Source organism: Haliaeetus albicilla, chromosome 11, assembly GCF_947461875.1.
Source record: "Haliaeetus albicilla chromosome 11, bHalAlb1.1, whole genome shotgun sequence".
In the NCBI taxonomy this organism is placed as follows: domain Eukaryota; kingdom Metazoa; phylum Chordata; class Aves; order Accipitriformes; family Accipitridae; genus Haliaeetus; species Haliaeetus albicilla.
Genome location: NC_091493.1, coordinates 605533 through 620947, shown reverse-complemented (window position 1 = coordinate 620947; position 15415 = coordinate 605533). Strand labels below are relative to the sequence as shown.

General features: G+C 39.5%; 1 long non-coding RNA gene across 1 annotated transcript in view; it reads right to left on the bottom strand.

Moving 5' to 3' along the window:
- The window catches only part of LOC138687932 (uncharacterized), a 161166-nt gene extending 148301 nt beyond the window's left edge, over window positions 1-12865 (bottom strand). The window contains exon 1 of the long non-coding RNA XR_011326982.1: window positions 12774-12865. This is a non-coding gene — a long non-coding RNA (uncharacterized lncRNA). The remainder of the gene's footprint in view (window positions 1-12773) is intronic.
- Between the last annotated feature and the right edge of the window lie 2550 nt (window positions 12866-15415).

Sequence of the window (15415 nt, the reverse complement as noted above, 5' to 3'; positions counted from 1 at the left end):
TTAAAAATTAAATAGCCTCTAGAAGGCAGGATCAGTACCAAACTGTAAAGAACCATATGCTAAATGCTCTGGCCATGCCCTAAATTTAACGTCAAGTTACGATTAAGTATCCCCAGGTCACTCATAAGATATCCCAAACTGCTCTCAAAATTATTGACAGTTATGAGATGATGGTAGAGGCCTTCAAATAAAGGCAGAGGATGATACTAGAGGCCCCAGGGATATAATCATGAATAGTTAACTACTGTCACAAAAGGAATGTGATCATGGAACTGGCTTATGGATAATAATGTGAACAAGGAGTACATATGTATATATAAAGAATTGTGCATAAGGTGAAATTAGGAACCCACAAAGAAAGAAAAAGTGAATGACTCTCATTAGTTAACTTATTGGACCCAGGAACAGGGTAGAGGAAAACCCCAAAGTCAAAATTCTCCTCTTAATGAAGAACTAGGGGCTGCAGATGACTCATGTAACACCCTCCCCTTTCTTGAGGAAGATGAGCACCCAGTCTTGTGATTCATGGAAGCCATGCAAGGGCAAGGATAACACACTGGAGAGAAGAGTGTCGGTACTAAGGAGCATGCAACAGTTGCAACTGTTTCATTATTAGGACATGTTCCTGAAACTGCATTCTTTTTTCTTTATTCTTCTTCTATAAGTAGATCTGGATTAGTAATCATTCTTGTATTAGATTAACAATAAACTCCTTGCTATGCATATAAGGTATGCTCCCTATTTGCCCATAGCGAAGTTTTGTATGCCACAGTGTGCATAGAGCTTTTGAATATGAAGTGTATCAAATACACAATCTCATTCATTCCATTCAACCTGCCATTTTGCCTGCAATGACCATTTGGGCTCACTGGACTGTCACAGTGTGATTCCAGAATGCTTGTAATGTTATCTCACGTAACTCTCCAAATACAGATTGTTTCAAGATACTGTTATAGTATGCTAAAAGCAATAAATCATAATCCTCATTTTTATTGTAGGAAGGAATGTTTCTCTTATGTTAAATTTTGTACTTTAACAGTTTCTATTAGCTGAGCCTAGCTCAATTTTTTAAAAGAGAAAGAAATAAATTTGTGTACTGTATCAGTAAAAATACACCTTCAACAATTAATCTATGTTTTCATTAATGTCTGTGTTAGACCCCAAACCCTCCCCATCTTCTAAAAAAGCTGTTAGCTAACCTTTAAACTGTAACTGCAAGGCTAGTTTGTAATAACCAGAGGAGAATTTAAAGGATTTGTTAAGGAAAAAACATGTAAATCCCAGCCTTTTCACTTTTTTAATATGCAGATTTATATACTAAAAACTCATACTAATTGAACAAAATTAATATTACAGAGTAAAAGCACTACCACATTCCTTTTTTTTTTTCCTGCAAAATGTGTTCCTTGAGAAGAAAAAAAGTGTCAAAAAATAAATTAAGAAGAAATTGTGGCTCATAATCTGAAGTCAATGTATCAGTCCATACGTAACTTGAATTACTTCATTCTCTTATCTTAGTCTCTCTCTGACACCCTCTCACTGAAACATCAGCTAAATTATCTTACATCCTCTCAGGTTTCTTATTTCTCAGATAAAGTGAACCTGAGACACCTTGTATTTAAAAGTGACTTTTTGGAATTCAGAAGAAAAAAAAAATACTTGTGACATTGAATATAATTCAGAAAACCAGCTGCCTAGACAATAATTAAAAGCTAAAGCACTGATTTACAATGACCATCAGAGATTTGTTTAAAATAAATCTTTGTAAGCAATATACAAAACAAGCCCTTAGAAGCAATAGCTTAGGCTGGCAATATACACAGACCCTCAAGGCTACAACAGGCATTAATTTAGGGCCAAATTCCACCATCCTCATTCCCACTAGTTATTACCCTTCCTCACAGGTCCCATTGAAATGCCCAAGTCTCAACAATATAAAGGTGTCCACCTCCCTCTGGAACCAGGCTGATGCTACCCTGGAAACTTGCCAACCTTGCAACAATTTCAGTGCAACTAAGCAATTATAATAGGTAAGAGGTTACTACGAAATACTTGGAGACTTAAGAAATGCAATAAAAACTATTTTTAAAGCTCAAATATTTGTTTTTGAAAATCTATCAGTTCTATGATGCCGTCACTTTTCTAAGTCCTTTCAGTTCCTGCTCGTCTACATTGTATTCAATAACTTCTACAGTCTTCTGCATACTTGATATTCTTTGCTTAACGAACCTTTACTTCACAGTTCATTTACCTATGTAGAAAAATACATCACTGCAGCTGGTACTGGCTCATCCCCTGAATAAATGACCATTTCTTCTCATAAGAATTGTCCCTCTAACTCCAGAGCCAGAGTCAATGCCATTTCTTTATCAGTTATATTGCTGCGGATCCCATCCAAAAAACAGGAGGAGGAAAATGTCTCAACCCTTATGCAATTATGACACGTCAGGGAGAACAAGGAAGCGTAATCCCTAAAAATGAGCTTTCCACTATTCTTCTACCATAAATGAAGCCAAAAGCAAACAGAAACAAACCTTTTGAATAGTGAAGAACTTTGAATACTAATAAACTCTTAACTCATTTCTAACTAGTGAAGTTAATACACAGAGAGGGGGGAAACCAATTTCTCCATATGAATGTTGCCCTTCTTTTTCCTTAGAGCTCTTGGAGAGACGGAGACATGAGACTACTGGTAGAAAATGCCATGATTCACAGTCAGTGAGCAAGAATTCCAACTAGTCTCTAAGTATGCTTTTCAGAGTAACCAGTCTTCAGGCAAAGAATGGTATAATTTTCAAAATCTGTTGGATTTAGCATCCTAGGAAAAAATGGTTCTCTCATATTCACATGTGATACCTGAATATATCTAATCTTCATTTAAGTTTTCAAAGATACTGTTTTCAGTATGGAACCAACTGTGCAGCTTGAAGTCACATATCTACATTTTTTTAGAAAATTTAGCAATCTTCATCAGTCGTTTTCTCTCTAGTTCTCAGCCAAGAGTAATTCCATTAACAGGGAGCTGCATCCAATAATCTACCAGAAGGACAACATTTTAACTTTAAAAAACAGTGCACACGTAAGTTGGAAAAATCAAAGGCATACAGTAACCCAAGGAGCATTGCTACTAATTCGAGGACTGTGATCATCTTCCTATGATGGAAGAACCTCAATACCTCCAACGATGTGGCTGAAGACAGTCCTCTATAAAGGACTAAATGATGGTATTTCCAGCACATACAATCTGAACAGTATTTTCCAGAATAAGAAACAATTACTGCACTATTTTCTATCTTCCACGCTCAGCTTCTTTCAATCATGAAAGATTAAACTCGACCATGACACGTACAAGTCCCAAGTGCATTTTCATTGCTCCTTACATGCATAAAGGTCACGAAGGAGCATTAAATGTGGGTAATTGTTAGAACATACACATGACACTGCTGGAATGCATATATAAAGGAAGGTATACATTTATTAACAGGTAAATGTAAGAAATTCTAAATTGATGACTACAAGGTTAGACATGGTGGCTTTTTTGATAAAATATCTGTTCAAGATATGTCACAAACTATAGACTGGGTGCAGATTTCATGAACAGCTGCACAGCTTATGGTAGGAGATAATGATGTATATGAAAGAACATAATTTAATATTAAGCTGATATAACTTGACTTCCTGATGTTCAACACAGTATTTTTAGTCTAATAAGTACCTTTGTTTAGTTACTGAAGCAGCAGAGCTTCAGTTCAGACTCCAGCACACCCATTTTAGAAGTATTAGGTTGTAGAACTTTTAGCTTTGCCTCTTAATTAAGGTTGTAAGTAAAAGTTTAAACTGTAACAGAGAGAGGCTCTTAGTACTGCAATATTTAACCTATCAATTCTCTCATATTTGCAAATGTTCATCAAGGCACTGGCAGCAGCATGCCTCCACAAAACATACAAAGAGTTTTCTTTTTCATCAAAAACCCCCTTATGCAACAGAACAAAACCTCCCTCACAGCTTGGAAAGACTATATTGTTCCATGGCCAGCAAAGCACCGATCCAAACCTTTAGACAGCAGTAAGGAAAGATGTAATGTTATCACCAGAGGTCTCAAAATAAGAAGAAAGTTACTCTCTGAATCTATAAGGGCTGCAGTTGTGAACTGGAACAAATAAGGCTCAGCCCACTGCTGGTTTTATTGCATATTTGAACGATCACTAGGAAAGACTACAAAGCCAGGGTTTTTTTTTCCTACTGAATAATAAGAAGCAAAAAATTCAGAAGACAGCACTTCTGTAACAGATATTATTAGGATTAGTTCACTGCTGAAAATGAGGCATTTGGGGCTCTATTGCTTATCTCAGCTGATAGCTACCCTGTGCTGGTTACAGTCTCCCACCTGGTGCGCTGCTTGCTGAATTGCAGGAGCACTGCCAAACCCTGCCTTAGTGCTTAACAAGCCCTCACGAAGGCAAACCAGTAGCATACAGAACAGTTTACAGAATCTTTGCCACAGTAGCAGAAAGAAATGTTTCTTGCCATTCAATTAACCTTTTTGGAGTTCCCCTCCTCCAACCCTGTTAGGCTGCAGTCTTGCTTTGAGCATCACAAGCATGTCCAGTGCAAATCCTTTGGCTTTTTGGTACTCAAAGGGGAAGCATCACTATTGATTCCCAAGGCAACTGTTAGCCAAGCTATCGCAAACATCACACAAATGCCACATTCATTAAACTTTGATTGTTGTCTTGACTAAATTAACTAGTGTATCAGTCAGGTGAATATTTTGAAGTATTAGGAATATACAGATATTGTGTGAATATTTCATCACCTTTTTAAACTTACCAATATTGGCATTTTTGGGGATGCTAAAAAGAAGAAAGCAATGTATGAAAACACGAATGACACATTTTAGTAATGGATTAAGTTAATTACCACTTCAATTTTCTCTTCCTACAGTGGAAGCACTTTAGCCAACGCTTACGCAGCATACAGCCTCATTTATTTTATTTTTTTCCCCTGCAGCATGTTATTATTTCCTACCTGAATTTGTCAGTGAACTGTCTACCATCCAGTTAAGAATCACAATCTCCTCCTCCCAAAATTATATATCTAGGTATTGCATCTTGCTAGGAGTTGCACCTTGTCAAGGTATTGCTCATATTTCAGAGTGTGCAGCTCTTCTGCTACCAGTTCTTTTGGGCTGGAACGAGTGCCTTCATGCCCTTAAAACTTTGTTCAAGGGCTTGGGAGCTGCTGAAGAATCAGGCTACCTCCCCTAAATGACATCAAACTACCCAGAATTTCTTTCCCTGAACTTTCACTCAGGCTCTTCTCCTGTTACAAATCTTATTCTCCCTGAAAGGCAAACTTCCCTGCTTTCAAAAGCCCTTCTTCATCACATAGCTCTACCGTATGATCCCTGAACTTTCATTTCCTCCAACAGCACAATTAGCTGCAGCAGATAGAAGTGAGTCTGATCAGCCAATTGCCTTAAAGCTTCCATGCAGCTGCACATAAAATGCTTTACTGTTAATTCTACAGAGAACATTTGTTCTACTTCTAGGCAAAATCCGAGGCGGCTAATGCTGGACCTAACACTGACAGAAACTATAGCTGAAATGCTGTACTGGAATCCCATATGAGAAGATTCCTCACGTATCCTTATCTGTTAATTACAGTTCTAATTAGTGGCTTTTACCAGCTCCTGCAGCATTGCTCCCTCACGTTCCAGAGAGACCTTTGGGAGTAAAAAATCTGCAGTTGGAAGGGGATGCCAGAGCAGTTACTCCTTCCGTTAACTCGCATTAATTGTACAGAGGAAAAAATTAAAATAAATGCAGTCTGACACCTTCTTCAGTTTTGTGCTTTCCCATGCCATGGGATTTATATGCAAGCCATAGAAGGTATGTTTTAGAGATGGAGTCCTAGCAATGTGCTTCTGCTACCAGTTACACTGTCCAAGAACTAGGCATTTTTTTTTATGCTTGGACGTGACTTTTTTTAAATTGATACTATTATCAAAGAATAAAGCAACCTTCTGGCTCCACCATGCTCCACTTCCAAAAGCAGTAACTTTTGGGAAAGGCAATGAAGTAAATTTCCCTCACCCCAGAAGAGCCTTGTATCTACCCTTATTACCTACCACAACAGCAACAGTTCAAGAACATTCAGAGTTGTACGGTGTCACCCATAGCCCTAGCAAAGGTGATTTTGCATATGCAACACCAATATAATGCCTGAGAACCACAGTCGACCTCTCTTTTACTGACAGTTCTTTTTAGCCCTTCCCCCTGACAGCACAATAATTTAGAATAACGTAATTCACAATAAACAAAATTACTGAAGAAAGTCAAGAAAAAATTCACATTGTGCTGAAAGAACTGATAATAACAAGAAGAGCTATCAAGTACAAATTTTCTTACTACAGTAGACATGACTGAATCTACCATAATATTTTACTCCAAAGAGTTTTCGTCTTTTAAGGGAAGTAGTCTAAAATCTATGCAAGCCTAAAGAGAAAGAAAAATAAACCAACTGAACATCTAGCATATAGAAAGTTTCTGAAATTATATCCCTGACAGAGCTGTGGAAAGAAACAGTCATAAATGTAGCACAACCTTGACTTTCTGTTAAACAATGGCAGAACATATCTTTGTGCTTGTTTGGTAACAAAATTTTTTTCATTTGCATTGATTTAGGGTCAGATTGATATATTCCTACTCAAAATTAAATTGATGTTATTCTTAAAAGCAGTAGTGTGGGAGTCAAGCAATCATTTTTTATCAGCCTGGTTTTAATCTTTAAAGCCCAAAATGTCTTATGAACCTTTAATATTAGAGGGGTAATGCCGAGTCCATTCACCAACTTGACATATTCCAGCGAAAGAATCTGGGTAAATTCCTCAGCTGACACACGTACCATGAAACACACAAAGCTTCATGGATTTACAACAAAGGAGAATTTGATCCAGAGACAGTTAAATGACTTGCCTATAGATATAAAATGAGTCCTCAGTGGAGATGATACAGATCTCAAGAACTCCCTGGCTCAGCCCACTTTGTCCATGGTGAGGTTTGGGTTGGGTTCAGCAGAACCACATTTTTCTTCTATCTGTAGCCATTGTTTCATTCCACATTGTCCCAAGTAAGAAAGTGGTGTGCAGCCCTAAATGTTAGAATGTCACATGTCTGTTTTCAAAGTTGCTTTCAACTTCAGTAAAAAGTATCCAATATTTGGTAACGTTTAAGAGCAGCAAATAGCTGAAACGCTGAAAAGCCAGAGTCTAGGGTTTGAGACAACAAAAAAGAATAATACGAAGATGGAAGAAAAAGTAAGAGGGATTGAGCCAGCTATACTCTCTCTGTGGCTGCCACAAATGTTAGTTGAACCTGCTATGTTAATAATGATAATTCTCCAAAGGAAAGTGTTTATCTGCAATCAGAGATTACCATGACATTTTTTCATGGTAAACAGATTCTGCTGATTAACAGACAGGGCTCTGGAATTTGTATCTTGCAGGCAGTGTAAAAAACATTGTCAAGATGAAACAAAACATTTTCAAAATATTCCATTAAAATAGGAATTGGAGGGTTTAATGGATACTTTTTGGATATTTACAATTAAGAAAGAGTTTGAAATTTTATTATTAGATGAAAATTTTGTTGTAGATTTGTACTTCATGCTTTGGCAGAGGTTGTTCGTGACATATATGACCTACTAGTACTACTATTTTTTATTGTTACAATAAAACACAAAAAATTATATTAATATTTAATATTTTAAAAAAATCAATAGCAATAGCTGCTTTTTAGTCCTGGTTGAACTTTTCTACATCACAATACCTCCTGTTGTAATGAAACAGTCTGGCATTTTGAACAACTAAAGATGATAAGTACCCAGTATGCTAATTAGTGGAGCAGATGTTTTCAATAAATTTGTGTTAGCCTGAAATAATTTTTCTACAGATATGAGTATGCCCTTTGCTGTTTGGCCAATCCATAAGAGTTTGATTTCAACTGGATTTTTCTCTAATGACTTAGTGTCCTCAGAATTCACTTTGTGATGTTTTATTTTTTAATTTTAAAGTGAAAAAGAGTACTTATTTCCCCAGATAAAATGAGGCTGTCTAATGGTTCCTGTTATAAAATCTTGTATCTAGCTATTTATTACCACAAGTACATCCCACACCTGAATTTAATGGAATATTTTAAAAAAGTTTTAGTCAGTTTGAAGTATAAAATTAAGACAAAATATTTTTTTCTTGTTAAAAATAATTTAACTGGTGTATTTACATGACACTCAAACATCACCGTAATCTAGAAAAAAAGCTTGAAACATGGAAGGCCAGATACTTGGGTTACTCAAATCTGAGAGATGCTTTTAACCAATTTGCAAGCTTTTTTTTTTTAATAGAAATTTTTTATCTAAACTCCCTACAGATTCCATCTGCCACGACAACGCTTCAGCATCAAGCTACAAGACCTGATGGGGAACGTTTCCTCACATCAGGAGACTCCCCAGCTCCAGCACCACGCACAGGACCTGAGAGGCTGAGACTGAGTGCTTAGGGCTGCTGCTGAAGGGGCCCAGGTGCAGAGAGAGGAGGGAGAGCCAGCTGGATGCTTCCCGCTGGTGCACAGAAAACCAGGCTCTGCTGTTCTGAAGATGAGAGGCAAATCAGGGCCACAGAGAAGGGCAGAAGGAGCAGAAGGGGAACTTAACCCTGGAAAAGATCCTGCTGCTGGGGTGAGTGAAGTAGTAACCATTCCAGTCCTCATTCCCCCATCAACTACAGAAGTTGTCACTGGCTTAAAATATTTTCACAATGGCAAAGCCATCATCAGGATTACTTAATTACTGCTTCTAGGAGTCTACTGCCAGAGGAAGCTTGGCTGTTTTCAGCTCCAGTCAGCCCTAAGAGGAAGTGTGGCTCCAGCCTTGCACAGGCCAAACTAGGTGTCGGTTATTTTTCACAACATAGCAGGGCTGAATGGCATGGGAAATTAAGAGAAATACTGAAGGAAAATCATTTGGAAATTGACAGGAGAATCATGTAGCAACATTACCTCCACAGAAAAGCAGTTTCTATCTTTAGTAGTGGTTGGAAGGCCTTACTTTTAGGCTGCTTCAGTAACAGTCGCATTTTTCCACATTGCCATAGGAAGCTCTGTTTGAAGCTCTCTAGGCACCGAAAGTCCTGGCTGAAGGGACAGTGATGGGGTGAAGAGCATTCTTTACTCTTAGGCTGTGGTCCTACCTTGAAATCAGGTAAAAATGTGAGATTAGTGAGGTGAAAATAAAGATGAAATTCTGACTCAGCTAAAGCCATTGCCTGTTTTGGAATGAGTAAGAAAGAGACAGAACCCCAGCTGTAGCGCATTAAGCTACACATACACCTAACTTTGCAACAAGCAGAATGTCAGGAGAAAAAAAGGCATGGGTGCTTGCTTCGCTGTCAGACAAGGATCCAGTGCAAATATTCTCCCATGTAAATGTTTTCTATCCCCAGTAAACTTAAGAAAAGTACCACCTAACATCAACCTTTTTCCTCCCAACTTCCCCTGGATTTTATACCACAAATTTGGTATGCAGCATTTGGCACAAAAGCAGCATTAAAAGAAAACTTATTTTGTTCCCTCCTTGGAGGAAGCTCATGATTTAGTTTCATCTAAGTTTCTCTGAAGTGGCTCCAATATGAAAGCAGAAAGTGGTGCACGCTGGAACAGGGCCCCAGAAGAGCTTCTGCAGCTCTGAAGTACAATCACTTCTACAGCCACTTGTAACATTTTAAAGAAGTAACTCAGACATAAGAGTAACATTTGCATGGTTTAGTATATCTTTTAGAGAAATAAAAGAAAGCAGGAAGATTTAATTTGCCTCTCACTCAAGTCAATTTTCCACATGTGGTGGCTAGTACTACATCAGGTAGATGCTTTCAGACCAAGACACAAGTGGACAATAGACCATTTGTGCAGTGAAGCTCTCAGCAGCAATGGGAAGATCTTTATGACTCAGCATTCTCTCCTCTTCAGCCTAACGTGAAGACCTCAACCATGTTCCACTACTTTACGCAGCGACTGCTGCTGCTAACTACCATGCTCTATACAAAGCTAGGCTACACTCTGCAGATATCAACACCAATGAAACACAAAAAAGTAGAAAAGAAGGATTAGAAAATATGAAAAACCCCGCGCAGTTGTCTTTCAAAGTTGCCCCAACTTCTGAAGCGGTTATATCCTTTTCCTTCATGTATTGCCTTTATTTTTAGAAAACACTTGCACATCCACTATGTAAGAGAAATTAATACTGATGTGAAATTACATTTATTAATTATACTCTTTGATTTAATGAAAACCTGAAAATCAAAGCATGTTCTATGTTTATGTTGAATACTCAGTTTTCTATAAGAATTTTAACTAAATATAGAAGATGAGTTTTTCTTTAAAAGTTTGCCCTAATTTTAGACTAAAATATACACAGCAAAATGATACATTAACAGAATATAATCTAAGATTGACTTGACTTTGTTTAACTCAATGGTTAAAAAAAAGAGGGGGGGAGGGGAGGGGAAAGGAGGAAATGGAAACTAGCAGTTGTGAAGCTCAAAATTCAGATTGCCAACCACATTCTGCAAAAATCTGCAGAGTTCTGATCCTCACATTCAAGGTAAATAAATTTAAGCATTAATGTGCAGTGGAAGACAGCTAGAGAAAAGGCAGTGATAGCAAAGAAGTCTAGCTACTGTACATTGCCAGTTTTACAAGACTTACAAAGTTAAGAGAGGAAAATATTGCTGTCCATAAATACACTACGATAAGCATGAGGGAGGGAGAAGCACTGCTGTTTCAGGACCAGAGAAGAAATAATTCCAAGGACAAATGTGTGTGAACTGATCATACATACATTAAGGCTATATAAGAAAAAATAATTTTAGCTATTCCTCCATTACATTCCTGGGACACGTTTTCAAGTGAGATGGTGCAACAAGAAATTTACTTTCATTTACAGTTGTGTAGAGTAATTTCCATAGAAGTGACTACATGATGTTGTCCTGATGAAGCAGGGAACTGTAATTAATGACAGTGTTTTCCAATCCCTTGTTCTTATTTTCTTTTATGACAATGAAGGAATTTATTTATCCCATACACATGGAGATTTGTGTGACTGCAGAGGACATAAGGGTCAGAGAAGTCACAAAAAAGCAAAGACGATACTGGGATCCTCATGTCCACTATCAAAGTCCAATTATTGTTCATAATATTGTACAAACAAGATCTTTCATTCTAACCCTTTGCTACATCAGCAACAGTATCATACAGTTTCAAAACCTTACTAAAACTGCCCAGATAGTAGAAGATTTTGAACTAGAGACTTGACACCAATAACCTTTCAGCTAATTTGAAACTGCAAAAGAATGAAAACAAAGTATCAGTACAGACTGACCCCTTAGGGTCCTCCATACTTGTTACAAGGCAGCATATTAATTATCTGCATGCATAAGACTTTTTTAGGGTCTTGGTGTCCCTGTGTGAAACTAGAACACAACTAGAAAGGATGCAGTGAGATGTGAAACATACGTTTTGGTGATGCACAGCATTGAAGTTTCATTTGATGTAGTATCCTGTATAACTCTATTTGCTTGTTGACGCTGCAGCTTAAAAATCTACAACTGCAGATACATTCTATGATATTTCTGGTAAAAACTACTATGTTTTTAAAAGAAAAAAATATTTTGGAATTTATATTATATAAAGATGAGCAAATATATAATTTTTATACTCAAAACTCCTTGTAAAAAGGAATACCTTAATATGTATGCCTAAAAAAGTAGCTCATTTTACAGCATCTGGCTACCATTCATATAGCTTACACATGACAAATGAAATTCTTCTATTTTCAGAATATTTGAAGATAGATGGTTAGTTACAACAATATTTGAAAAGCAAAATCTTGATTAAAAATAACATTTTAAAACTATGTGGACTTCAGGGTATTTATCGAATATTCACAGTCAGTTTTAATGAATATTTCCTGCAAAAGTTCTCTGTCTCTACACAGTGGCATATTTTTCACATTTTCAAGAAGACAGAAACTTTTCCAGAAGACAGAAACATTTTGCCATTGAAATTTTATTGCTTCACTTGTGAGTTATAAAGATTTATAGCTTTTCTCAGTTGGCGTTAGAAGCATCACTAACACAAGGTTATTGCTCTCAGAAAAAACTGAGAAGCTGTAGATTAGAAAAACATTTGCACTGACCATTTTTGTGTTTGTAGTCTTTGCTAAAAATGCTGAATCTGCTATTAGAATTTGTCTGCATTTGTTTGCAATAAAGTAACAATCCTCTGTTGAATGAAAAACCGTTCAGTTCAGATATAGTAAAATGGGTATATAGTAATGATCCAACAAAACACTTTGAAGGGTTTGGTCCTTTTCTTCGTACCTGGCCATTTAGACAAGGGGCCTCATTTTCAGAACCAATTGATACTGTTATTTCCATGGAAGTCATCAGGAACACTCTGCACTTCAAAACATCAGCCACCCCTCTGCACTCTAAATAGCATTCCAGGAAACTTCTCTTAATCCAAAATCATGGAAACCCTACTGCAGCTGCTATTCAATGCTGAAGAAGTCTAAAGTCACAAGGGGCTTTCTAACTGTGGAGTGTTGCCAGGGCTTCTTCAGCTCTGCCCCTGAGTGGTGCATGGGGGCTGCGTTCACTGCACCCCTCATCTTCCCATGACATTAGAAAATCAAATCTCCCCTATCCAAGGGGAGTTTCTTACCTGGCCAGTGCTGGGTTATTCTGGAGATGAGAATGGGATAGCTGTACCAACTTCCTTTTGCTAAACCTGGGTCACTGTGAATTAAAGACAAGAGACAAGGGCCATAAATACATCATTTAAGAAGGAGAGAAGCTCTGTAGCCTTTGCCTCCCTAGCCCTGTGTAGCTGTCAAGCTGCTGCAGGGCAAGATTTTGCATATAAATCAATGCCACAGGATGATTTTCCAAGAATAATTGTGGCTCGTATCCAAATTTCATTTACCTTCTCTACAAAGAGACAAGAACAAAAGACAGTATCTGGATATGGGGAAAATAAAGACAGTAAATTTTGGGATTTAAATAAATGAAGATACTGCCACTATTTATAGGATTTGCAGAGTAAATTAACCTGCACACAACCTCCACAACACCAGAACTAAAGTGCTACCAATACCTGATAACACCACCTCAGGGGAATCCCCCTGGTAATGGAGTCCTTGTTTGCTTCAGCTAATGCTTCATGTAGTCAAAATTTGCTAGTTGCTCAGAGCAACTGGGCGTAGAGAGATCACTTCTTTGTCCTAATTTGATGATGTAAATTTCTTAAGGAGGAAAATGATTTTTTACATTTTGTCATTATTTTTATTGCCAATTTTCATAATAAATTACAAAGATCAAGAACAATGCTGAAAGGCAAATCTCACATAGTAAGAGTAAGAAAAAAAACCTCAGTAAAATTTGATTTTCCTCATCATTGGCTCTTTCATATCCCAATAATCCATTTTTGGGACAGATTCTAATCTCAGACGCAGCGTGGGCATCTCGGCATACCTAAGAAAAATCTGTTACTGTGCATCATGCGTGATATTAGAATCTGGCCTTTCCATTGTGGATGGAACATGTGCATAAAGTTCTTATGACTTTTTATAATAGCCGTATTTTCTAATATTTGCGACTGTGCACATTTTTGCCTGAATTGCCTTTCATTCCACAGATGGCAATTATGAAAAGCTGTCACATATGGCAACTACAAAAATAGATTTGTCTAAGGCTATGATCATACAAATTCACCACAAAATCCAGCACTCTGAACACAGTCCCTTTTCTGAGAACTTGGGTTGTGCCTTAGTCCCTGCTCCTGTAATGAAGTCAACTGGCAATGTCAGAAAGTAAGTCAGACCAAAGAGCTGTCAATTACTATGATTTTACCCTGATTTATTTCTCAAGTTTGCAAGAGAATGAACTTTCTGACTGTATCCAGGAAACCTTCTAAGCGTACATTTAACTTTATATAAAGAATTAGCCCCAGGGAGATCAGTCACATCTCTCATCACTTGGACAGATCATCACCATTTTGTTCAGTTTTTTCTTTTTTTCCCCCCACAATCAAGTCAGTATGTGAGTACGAGGCATAATATGGTCTGCAGAAGGTGGCCCTTTTTGACCCATGGCTTTCAGCTGCTTTTCCACAAATGCTGAGGATAAGCCTAAGTTTCGACCACCACCACCCCCCCCCCTCGCTTTCTCTGTGCCCGCTGGCAGGCCTGCCCCGGGACACACAGCTCTCGGGGGGTGGCAAGAAGGGGCTGGTACGCAAACACAGGCTGGGTATCTGTGGCAGTTCAAGCCCAGCCGGTAACAAAGCACCACGAAGCCGCTCACCCACTCCTCCCGGACCGGCCCCAGTGAGGATGAGAAGGAGAAAATGTAAAGAAACGCTCGTGGGTCGAGACAAGGATGGGGAGGGATCACTCCCCACTGATGGTCAGGGGCAAAAGGCAGGCTCGACTTGGGGAAGAAACAAGATCGGTTTAACCTACTGCCCCTCAAAGCAAAACAAGGACACTGAGCAGCACAACCCGACCCGAGAACAGCTCCCCCCCCCCGCCCGCCCCAGCCCCGCTCCCGCTTCTCTCTCCCCCCCCGGGGGAACAGGGGACGGGGGCTGGGGTCGGTTCCTCACACGCTGTCTCTGCCGCTCCGTCCTCCTCAGGGGGAGGAGGCCTCGGCGCTCGGCCCCTGCTCCGCCGCGGGGCCCGTCCCTCCCTCCCGCGGGAGACAGTCCTCCACCACCTTCTCCCACGGGAGTCCTCTCCGCGGGCTGCAGTTCCTCACCAACTGCTCCAGCGCGGGGCGCAGTCCTTCAGTCCCAGCCTGCTCCAGCGCGGGGGAGGCCCGGCCGGCCATCTTGGGGGGCATCCATCCCATCCCATCCCATCCCATCCCATCCCCCTGCTCCGGCGTGGGCTGCTCCCTCCCCGGGCTGCAGGTGGGCACCCGCTCCCCCGCTCCCCTCCGTGGGCTGGGGGGGGACAGCCTGCCGCCTCCCCGCGGGCTGCGGGGGCATCCCCTCCTTCACCGCCCTCGGTGGCTGCAGAGGGGTTTCTCTCGCAGCCCCATCTCCTCCCCCGCTGCAGGTTTCCCCTCTCGGCCATCTTCTCCCAGAGGCGCTACCGCCCGCCCTCGCTGAGGGGCTCGGCCTGGGCCGGGGAAGCTTCCAGAAGCTTCTCACAGGAGCCACCCCCCGCAGCCCCTTCCCCTGCTACCCAAAAGAATCTCGGCACACAAACCCAAACCAGTATCTTAGAATGATGGCTGCTCTTTACCAGTGTATTTCCTTAAACGTCTTTAAAACAATTTTTAATAGCACAGTTAATTTTTCCT